The sequence below is a fragment of the Macrosteles quadrilineatus genome, unplaced genomic scaffold, assembly GCF_028750875.1.
Source record: "Macrosteles quadrilineatus isolate MER2022 unplaced genomic scaffold, UCM_ALF_1.0 Scaffold_4__1_contigs__length_99947679, whole genome shotgun sequence".
Taxonomy (NCBI): Eukaryota; Metazoa; Arthropoda; class Insecta; order Hemiptera; family Cicadellidae; genus Macrosteles; species Macrosteles quadrilineatus.
In genome coordinates this window covers 37514641-37525727 of record NW_026542597.1, presented here as the reverse complement: position 1 = coordinate 37525727, position 11087 = coordinate 37514641, and the positions used below count along the sequence as shown (strand labels likewise).

The window sequence follows — 11087 nt, the reverse complement described above, 5'->3', positions numbered from 1 at the left end:
TTTGGAACAGCTACACGGAACTGTTTGGGATAATGTTCAATGCAACTGTGACAAAAAGTATAGAATAGGTTTGGCGAAACAATTATATTACAAATAGCTCCGTTCCTTCTCAACTTGATTATTTTTCCTGCATAAAAATTTAATTATTATGATATAATTTTTTTGCTCCTCCTCATAATAATAACAAGTCTTTTATATACATAACCTGTAAGTTAGTTTACTGGTTTCGTATATTTAATTATTTTTACATTACCTACATCACGGCTACGGCAACTGGCTTATTCTTAAAAGATAATGATATTGTAGCATACTAAGGAAAACTATTCAAATAAATTGCACAGTTTTGTTAAATTTGCTAACAATGAGAAAGGTTATAAGGTATTATTGATGGAGCAGGAGTCATAATGAAAAAGCGCACAAATTAAAATCAAAAGTTTTATTATTACATTTATAGTTATATTTATGAATACAGTATTGTGAAGTTCGTAATTATAATAAATTTAACTTACCTTCTTCTGTTTCGAAATTCAGCTACCCATTATTTCAATGGCATTCAATGGCTTCTTCCAGATGCTGGATCAAGTTTTCAAACCACGAAAATTGATGAGAGCAATCACCCTCTGGGCAAATAAGCCTTTTCGGGTTGTTTGAACAGTCAGATTGTTCACTACAACAACTATCATGCACATTACGTGTATGGCGCGTTAATTTAAATTTACTAGCAAAGTGTTTGTCACAAATTGAACATTCAAAACTTTTTTATATTAATATCAGACATACTGATCCAGTTCCAGAACTCTTTAACTTGAAATTACACCATCGATTTAAGAGAAAGTTTCCAATCACTAGACAAAATGGAGGTTGAAGACAGAGATCCACGAAAAACAAAATGAACACCTAAAAAGGAAATGGAATGGAACTCTTTGTTTGTAATGTAACGGTTTTAACAAATCTATTCCAAACAGTTCCGTGTAACTGTTCCAAAAGTTCAAAAAAAGGAAGGTGAAATACTGCGGTGAGAAGGTCGTGCTGGCGATATCATATCAGTCTAGTCCAGTCCAGCCCCAGGCTCACAGAGCTCACTCCCAGCTCCCACTCTTATCTCAGTCTGATCTGGTGCTGGTGTTGGCCTGGTGTAACGATTCACGAATCAAGATCGGTTTCGCTCATAGATCTCTATATCGCTCCGTTTCGTCTGTTATGTTCTGTTGTGACCTAGGCCCAGGTGTAGAAGTTTAGAGATCCTTCCCGTCCGTCAAGTTTACCTTGATCTATCAAACCAGCCGAGTTAGCCAGTGTAACTAATTGTGAGAGTTCTAAGTGTAATGTGAAGTGAATTTTTATTTTAATGAACTGTTTACTTTTTAGTTTGCCAGTAAATAAAAACGGAACATAAATCTAAAACATTCGGGAAACCGGGAAATAAGTTTCAATCTGTGGACGAAGCTGTTAGAACATTAGGTTACCCTATTTCATCATTTTCTGATCTCCAATACTTTCTTGAAGGTGAGTTAATTAAAGATTAAAACTACCCCACATAATGACTCTTAAATTTTAATGACTGAATTTAGAGCCTAGGGTATTTCATGTTTTTTGACAACGATGCATATAAGTAATGCATATCTTAAAAACGTTATTAGACCTTTCTGATTTATAAGATCCTTGTGACGTTTTAGTAAAAACATACAACATACAGTAACTGACAAGTTATTGTCTCCCTGCTGAATAGTAGTTTTCCTTAATCATCTATCAAAACTCCATCTGGATGAAGTTTACAGGCCTGGTGGGCTGCACTTTACTTTAGGTCCTACACTCATTCAAATGAAAATATCAATCAATATCTCGATTAATCGATAGTTTTATTCGATATATCGTTTGGTTAGTCAGGTAAGGTTAACCTAACATAACTAACCAAACGATATATCGAATGAAACAATCGAATAATCGATATTTTCATTCGAATGAGTGTAGGACCTAAAGTAAAGTGCAGCCGCCTGGTGTTAAGTACCGGTAGGCCTATGCTTAAACTTGGCTGTAGGCCTACTGGTAAAATACACTTACATAAGTTAACTTAGCCTATTTGTCGATTTATTCATTCTCAATGGTAAACACAATTTTACAAACAATAGGCTACATAAATGTCTAAGGTGCAGACAGGTAAGTAAATAAGCAAGCAAACAGTAACTTAGCGAAGTAGGATAATTTAGATATGAAATGCAAACGGTAAGTTAGGGCTGATATTTATAACTAGGTGAAACCCGTCGAAATCGACGGTTACTTTCAAGCTTACGTTAATTCATCTAACTGCGATAAATTGGGTGAAATATACATATTTAATATTGTTTGAAGAGTAATAAGTGTAAACACAATAATGATATTAATTCCGTTATAGTTGAAAAATTTTTTTGATCATTCAATGAATAAAATATTCCCCATACCGTACGTCATCGGAGTTATTGTTAGTATGCTACCGGTATATGGTATATCTTCCTTTGGAAGAACGTTTAAATAGTATTAAAATCGTATTGATGGATCTTTTGTAGCTAAACACTTTCGTGATTTCATCAGTGTAATATGATTTTATTTCAAAAGAAAATATTTTTTTGGGAAGACATATTCTAACTTCAAAGGGATGTATATCCATTACAGCGTAAGTTTGATTTTTCCTTCGTCACGTCGCGTCAGTTCATATCGTACTTCTGTGCCAATGAATGATCCCTTAGCATATTTTTGAGAAATTATTGATTGTGGGGTTACTGTTAAAGCTGGAATTCCTTGACATGGGGGATGTCAGTTAGTTGTCTCAGCCTTATCAATAAAATAAAGTTGTCAATATAATCTCTCTACGGAATGTTAGGTGTAGTAAAATACTTGAAGTGAAGTTGGCTTTTCATTCTTGTACTGTTAAGGGTTTCCTCGTTTATATGGTCGTGCGGCTTCATTGGCAACAAATAATGCAAATACCATAGCAATGGGACATTTTCAAAAAGCAAAAATACTGTAAATTGGCTGTTACGTATATATTGACGTTTACTGTTTACATTTTGTTAATCAACGTATCTTATAAAGGATTATGTGATCTAGTTTAAAAGGAATATGACCTTTCTGTCATGACAGTAGCTGCTTAAATAGTATTTTCTCTTTGTACCATCTTTTACAGCCAAAATGTCGTGTTATTTTCAATAATGTTACCAAACCAGTGCGCCAAAGTCCGTAATATAGGCAGGTGCAAATAATTTGTCAAGATGGGTACCATTTTAGACAAAGTTTCTATGTTTGGATTTATTAGACAGGATAAGAGCAGATATTTCTACATAAATATTTGATATGTGTAGAATGATATGATAAAATGTAGACAAAAGTGGTGAAAAAGGCAGACACCAACCCGTAAAATAGATATAAAATAGTTCAATAAAAAATAATTTAAGAATTGCTGTGATAAAAGGATTTTCCACTGATTTCGTAATGGAAAGTTATATTGCAAAACATGACATGATAAAGAAGAAAATCAATTTTAAAATCAGAAAATGACATTGCAAATACTTTTTTGGTAGAATTCACTAACGTGTGTTGTTTGAAATACAATTTAAAAATGAACAGCTGTTTCATTAAAAAGTATTATTCACATGGCCAAAATGTAACAACTCTGTGTATGGATCTTTAAAGGCTTCTGGGACAGAGTCCTAAAGGATTTTGATTAGTTTTTCTTTTGATAACTCATCTACAGACCAAGACCTTTCTTTGGACACCTCTACCAAGTTTCTACGCCCAGCCGTTCTTTCAAATTAGTGGGAACAAAGTTTCCAATTAAATATTTAGATTCCCCCATGTTAATCTTATGGGAGAAACTCCCACTTTGATGGCCTGTGAGGCAAAGCCCGAGGATTTTTACTACATGAATTGGTGAAAGGGGGCATCTACACAACAAATGCTTCATTTTGACACGTCGTTTGTAAAAATCCGTCCATTATTAACGGAGGAGTAGTGTTTTGTTTTGTAGAAATCGCCTTCACGTATTATATATAAGGATTAGGCTAGTTAAAGAGCATAGCAATAATTAACTTCAACTTAAACAATAGATAACTTAATTAAACATTTTATTAAGAATTAAGTTTCTTATTTAATATGTCTAACAGCGATATTGTGTAAGTTTTTTTTCACGCTGAATCCAAAAACGCAATAAGTTTTTGTTGGAGAGTTTCCTAAGTGGCCGTACAACAAAATAATAAATATGAAGTTTCAGTTTTCTAGAGTTAACTTATTAGTGGAAACAGCTGTCAGTTGTACGTTCTCGATACTAAACTGACAAAACCACACACGACGACATGAGAGCAAAGTCAGAATTACAATATGTAATAATTTGATTTTTAAAAGCAAAAATAGACTTTGGTGCCGTTTAGAAAATACAATATTTAAATCAAATCCGATACATAAACTATTATTCACATCAACATAAATTATTAAAAAAATAGAATTTAGTCTCGGAAAATACCAGTAAGTTTTAATAGAAGCTAGGCCACTGCCGACATGGTCGTTCTCATTCCAACCCTCAAGTCTGTTAATGAACGTCCATATTAGGCTACATAATCCCATTATGCCTTACACATTTTTGATATTGTCATTTCATTGTGATTCACCCACTATTTAATTTTGCAAAAACACTCTGGAAGTAGCATTTAATTAATGAGTCGGTTCACTATAACCTAACCTTTACCTTCCTAAATCTAACCTCACTTCAAAACACTTAATAATACAGTCACGAATCCGCATAAAACCCGACCTACCTTCCTCACATGCCTAAATAAGAACTGATTATTTGGTTTCAAAACGAATTGATTTCATTCCGCATGAAGTCGAGTATAAATAGCTGTTTGCTCTCCTCACTCAGTCCTTAGTCCACAATCGGACCCGTCCAGACCAGGCCATATTAGGCTACCATCAGTACCGCCAAATGAACCTTAGATTTGTAATTTTAACCTTCGTTTTACAGCCACTTAAGAATCTCTCCGACAAAAACTGATTAGGCCTACATTTTTGGATTCAGCGTGAAAAAAAACTGTAAGTACACATCAAAAAATTAACCCGATATCGCATTGTATCGCAATAATTGCCTATTTAAGTTAACCAAATGTTATTAAACCTAAACAAAAAAAGTTCTACGAGATAAAAGGACTCTACAATTGAAAGGTAGGCTAACAAGAATTTATAAACTAGGATACCGGTATTTAAAAATACTAGCGGAAATTATGTTGATTAAGCTAACCAAGGGGACCATAGTAATTTATATATCATTAAAAATTAGATTTTTACCTGAAAAGAATGGTGCATAAACTTTTCTGCTGGCACAAAAACTGCATAAACTACGATCGTTTGAATTTTATTACTGTAATGCCTCTTGTCTCTGTCGCCATTAAGTTACTGTGTTAAGTGAATTGACAAACATGAACGATTGTAAGGATAGTCTAGGGAAGAAGAAGAAACCTTAAGACGACTAACATTAAGTTTGTTCAAAGATGACAAAGAGGTAGAGGCATTTATAAATTAAACTGAATGTTAATTATGAACTTCTTAATCAGTTCTTATTTAGACATATGAGGTAGGTAGGTTGGGTGTTATGTGGATTCATGACTGTATGAGGCCTAAGTGTTTTGAAGTTACCCTAGGTTAGATTAGGATGGTAAAGTTTAGGTTAAATAATGAATCGAGTTGTTGATATATGTTGTCTCCAGCTTTTGCACTTTGTAAATAGTGCTATTAACATGATAAATTAATAATTTCAAAAATTAGTTTTCTGATGGATGTTTTGTCTGTTCTAAGGCATATTTCAAATCTGAAATCCAAAGCGGCTTAGGATACAGTTTCACAGAGATCCTACGAAATAAGATTGGATGAAATATTACTTTAGGCTAGTTTGATATTTATAGGTAGGCCAATCATATCGTACCGGTCACTGGGTACAGTTTTCCTGGGATAAGGGTTATTTAAATATTGATTGTATGTTTTTAAGAAGGACTTCTTTCACACTGGGCTGTGGCAGTTAGGTTAAGTTTGTTTAGTTCAATTTGGATTATGTTTTGTTTTATGATAAATAACAAACAAGGTAACATTTGATATCTTAACCTATTTTGTGTAATTTCTTAAAGAGCTAAATTTACAAAAATGTCAATTTGTATTTGTATCCTCATTTTAAGAGTTTAAGTTAAACTGGACTAACTAACCTGACCCAGGCTAAATGCCGCAGCACACCAAAAGAGGGACGAGCTGTACCAACTCTACATTACATGATTAACACTGCCCGTTATATACCTATTACCTACCATAAAAACCAATCACTGTCCATGTACTTTAATACACTTCCTGACACTATAAAAAGTGAAAAAGATTTCTTCAATTTTAAGCATTAGTTGACTGAATATTTAGGCGTAAGATCAGAGAACGGTTCGGCCTAAACTGTTTGTGAGCAGGTCTACATAGACAGTGATTAATTTCTACCTCATAGTAATCAGCATTCGAGTTAAAGGCTCATAAATAGTTTTATAAAATGTGAACTTACTCAAGTGTCTTGGTCATGAAAACTTTGTAGCTCTGAGACACCGCCAAGTTTTAATCCAACTTTGCAGTTCTTTTGAGACCGTAAATTGCTCACATACTTTGTTCAGTAAGAAGTAGCGCTCTTAAATATAATATGTCGTGACTTGCATTAGAGAATAGTCATCAAAGTTACTTTTGAAAAAATAATAATAGTTAACATATTCTGTTACGATATTCTGTAAGGCTCTCTGTTCTCATAAACTGATAAAAATGTTATTTAATTACGGTATTTTAAAATTTTAAAACATTGTTCTTAGTACAGTATATAAGTTTTGTATACTTCATTCAGTAAGTTTAGTTGTTGCTTTATACTAAAACAAAGCTGTGTGTTCTTAAATAATATAAATGTAATTTGGCACTTTAGACTCTCCTTTAGTTTTACAAAAAAAAATATGTTTTATCTTTCACGGTGTTCTATTATTTTGAACAATCTGAAATAAGCCAGTTAAAAATACATCCTCCTGCTTTTACATTTGTTAACGTTCTTCCCCAGTCTTATGACGATTGTTCCACTCTTCCACACTATCTTCCTGTTTCTCAGCTCAGCTCTCATTCATCATATTTTAAACTCTTCATAGAAGTTAGTCGAGCAATTTCTTCAGTCTAGTTTTTTTTTATGGTCGTTATAAAAAGGGTTTCTGTTAGGATTATGTATTCCCTTACATTTTCTGTTGAATCTTGAACTTGAAGCAGATTAAGTCTATATTCTAACCACAAGGGCCTCACCAAAAACAGTTAATCTATCAACTCTCTACATTCAGTAGTGTTTATTAAAGTGTAAGTTATGTACAAATGATTTTAGGGATTGTCTTACAAGATAACACTTTCAGTTACAGCAAACTTAGTTTAAAAAAAAAACTAAAGAAACGGCCTTTCTTTACGTATTTATCACTAGACCCTTGACAATGGTACAATTCTATAATGTTAATGAGCTTTTTTTCCACCATTCTATTGATAATCTTTAACATAAAAGCAATTATGAAAATATTCTTTTCATCACTCCGTAACAAAAGTTTAACTATTTTCGATAACAGCTGACATCAATGAAAGTAGCCGTTTCCCAAGCTCTAATTTAGGGTTAGGGAAAATCGATCGGCTGATTTTCCCTCGCTCCTAATTTACTTTCCCTCGCTCTCGATTAGTTCTCTATTTACTCACTACGCTCGCTAGTGTTTTGTTCCGGTTTAATTTAATAATTTGAATCAGCTGTATGTATTGTTAAAAGTTACCTATTCTTTTATTTTGATGTTTAAACAAATTGATTGATAAATAAAATAGTCGAAATATTACTGAGGTCTGTTATTATGTGCTTGTGTATTTTTGTGTCGCGATGAAAAGTAACGTTCATAACTCGTACCGAAAGTTATTTTCCGGCGCTTGCTCCATTATTCCCGTCCTCGGTTTTGCCTTGCACGTGTTTCTGTGTGATGCCAATATCTGTCCTGGTAATGAAATATACCATTATTAACAGAAAAGGACAAAGGTAATTTGTGTTTGTTTTTCAGGACCCCTAACAGTTTTGTTTAACTATATTCAGATATATAATAAATGAATCCTTGGATGTAATAACATTCAAAACCATAAGTTTCATATGGTAATCGACCAACAAACTTCATAACACGTTGCTGCACAGCAACTTAATGCACAATCATAGTTTTCATTTCATATCTTTTCATATTTTCTTTGGGCAGACCTAAATACAACAATAGACATTTTAGTTTTAAGCGTTGAGATGACTCCAAGTGTTTTCGACTTTGGTTGACCTACATCGCACAAAACACAGTCCTACAGTAGTTGTAATTCAGCGACAATATTCCTTGAACTGCTATTGTCCTGGTGTCATAACATATTACACAAGGTCATTGTTTTTTTACAAGTAACGTTTTGAAAACATGTTGACAAGTGTTATTGCCAAGTTTGTGTGTTTTATACAGTAAAGGTATGTCAACATATGTTATTACATTTTTTCGCTGGTGTAGAAACATGGTATATTCTCAAGTGGTTTGAAAAAAATATTTAATAAATTGAACTGTGGTTCAATCAAGTACTGAATTACTACCTTAACACTCTTACTTGACACATTGTGTAAAATGATGAATAGATACATATTATGAACTAATGATTAAAGTTAAAAATAAGGGAATGTAAAATGTACATTCCACTCTAATTACATTGTCTTATTGCAACATTGTGAACTTGGGACTTGAATTATTGATCCCAAGAATGCCAAACAATAAATACTTACCTTATCCTAACTTTAAGAACTTGAAAATGACTAGAGGACAATTAATATCAAAATAGTTTACAGATTAGAGAAAATGTTAACACTCAAAAATACAAAGTTTGCTAGTATAGTACATAATGAACAAAATATCTGATGTGAGACTAAATTTTAACTGAACAGTTTTTTGTTTTTTTTTTTTATCCTAGGACGCTAGGCTCGAGCCTGGCAATGTTTTTCACATTACTTCAGGCTAGACCTAGGGATTGTGGCATTATCACTTAGATAAAATCCATTGTTGATCTGGCGTGATTTGAACCTGGGATCTCAGGGACCGAAGTCCCACGCTCTAACCACTAGGCCAGCTCGCTCCCCCAAATTGAACAGTACAATCAGTAAAAAAAAAAAAAACTGGCTACTGCTGATCCAACTTGAAACATCGGAATTAATATTGAACCTGTGTGACATTCTGGATTTATTTCATTAATTTAATATACCTAAATTAAAAAATATCTGTTAAGTTACCACAATACTAAAATATTTTACCAAATAATTTTTTCACACTTTAGTTTACCTGTACTTGAGTGTCGGCAATACTTCAACGTACAATTTAGTTAGTATTGGTTGAGCAGATTTAAAGCTTATGAAGAGACAATAAGCTTGATTGGCCGTGAGTGCTTGTTATTGTGATCGACCCCCCTCCCCTTCACCCCTCTCGGAGCCGACAGCCGTTAACATGGTCAGTTGTCAATGAAATGTCCACGTGTTTAATGTGCTTAACTCCCCGTTTCATTACTGTAAAATTAGTTTAACTTTGTAATCATCTGTATTCCAATACCTGTCTTCCTGCCTGGAACTTGTACCATATCAAACCAAACTTTGTTATAAACAATTGCTATAGAAATATTGTGAAGTATAAATTTTAGATTTTTGAATAAAAAACTAGTAGCTTTACTATTAACAAAAATCACTTAAAATAATGATAAAAACTAACCACAAACGCCCGTTTTCTGTTGTTGTGTGTGCCTAGCGTCTGTTATTTTTGTTTATGATCCAAAAATTAAAACTACCGGTACAGTAATTGTATGTTAATACTGTAATACTTTTAGAAAACCATTGTTCACATTTAATCATCTAGATAGAGTATCATTCTATAAACAATAGTATCACTATAAAATTAATCATCATATCTCTTAGATAAACAAAAAATCCTATAGGTATCTGTATTGTATTAACCAGCTTAGTGGCATTTTAAAATTAATCGAGCATTTTGCAAACATAATCAAATCAAACAGAAACGCTGTAAGTTTTCCTATGTTGTTGTCATAAACCAATCAAAAACTTCCAAAAGTTTTGCTTAATACTTTTTTAGAGCTTGGGCCAAAGCCAAAAAGCAAAATGTTGGACTTCACAATACAATAGCTATCCTTGTCAGACACATTTCAGATTCTTTCTCCATTGATTATTTTTATTTTGCTTTTGCCAGATGGAAAGACATCTGAGCAAGTAGATGCCTTCCTTTTGTTTTAATATGGATTTGGAATTGATCATTGAATTTTGTCTGTTGCACAATGTTGTCTATTAATTGACTTTTAGATCAAACTAGGGGAATACCCGTGCTTCGCTAGGAAACTTTCAGATTGGTTGACATTTTTAATAAATTAGTGTTAATTCCAACAGGCTTCAGTCAAAAATTCAGCTACAACCTGTTTTGCTCCATTCGATGTCATATTAAGCAGCTATTATAATGTCTCACCGGGTCCGTAAAGTGTGTATGCTCAGGGTGGTTGCCCATGACCAGACTGCATAAAGGTTTAGGTAGGTGATGCAAAGGTGCTGCCATTTACCACCATTGCAGTACAGGCCCGGTATTTATTCTTTCCATTTTAAGGCTTTGCAGTACTCACATTATTTGAACGTTATGGTACCAATCGCCACCGAGCTATCTTCTTCATAGTCTATTTTCGGATTATATGTCATTGTTCATAGATGTTTCACCATCCATTGAATCTTTGGAAAATGTATTTCAGGATGAGTTTGTTTACCTTTTGTTTGCGTTCTTCGCCTGCTTTTTTCTTTGTTTGTCTGTGCACCTGCTACGCCATTTACGCCTCAATGTATTTTGTTGAGATTCCGGAATCGGCCGATGATTAGGAGAAACGGGCTCTTTTTGTGGCTCTTAAACGTCGAAATGTAGGGCTAGGCAGGGATTGTGTCAATTTGAGTCTTTCACGGGATTACGTTCATCATCAAACTTGACATATAGTTCACACTA

General features: G+C 33.5%; 1 protein-coding gene across 3 annotated transcripts in view; it reads left to right on the top strand.

Moving 5' to 3' along the window:
* Positions 1–1099: 1099 nt before the first annotated feature.
* The window catches only part of LOC128993636 (high affinity copper uptake protein 1), a 49930-nt gene continuing 39942 nt past the window's right edge, over positions 1100–11087 (top strand). For 2 of the 3 annotated variants that reach the window (XM_054417669.1, XM_054417668.1), the window contains exon 1: positions 1104–1506. The gene's annotated coding sequence lies outside the window, so the exon portion shown is untranslated. Of the gene's footprint in view, positions 1507–11087 lie in introns of all 3 variants that reach the window. The other variant, XM_054417667.1, reaches the window with a different exon arrangement.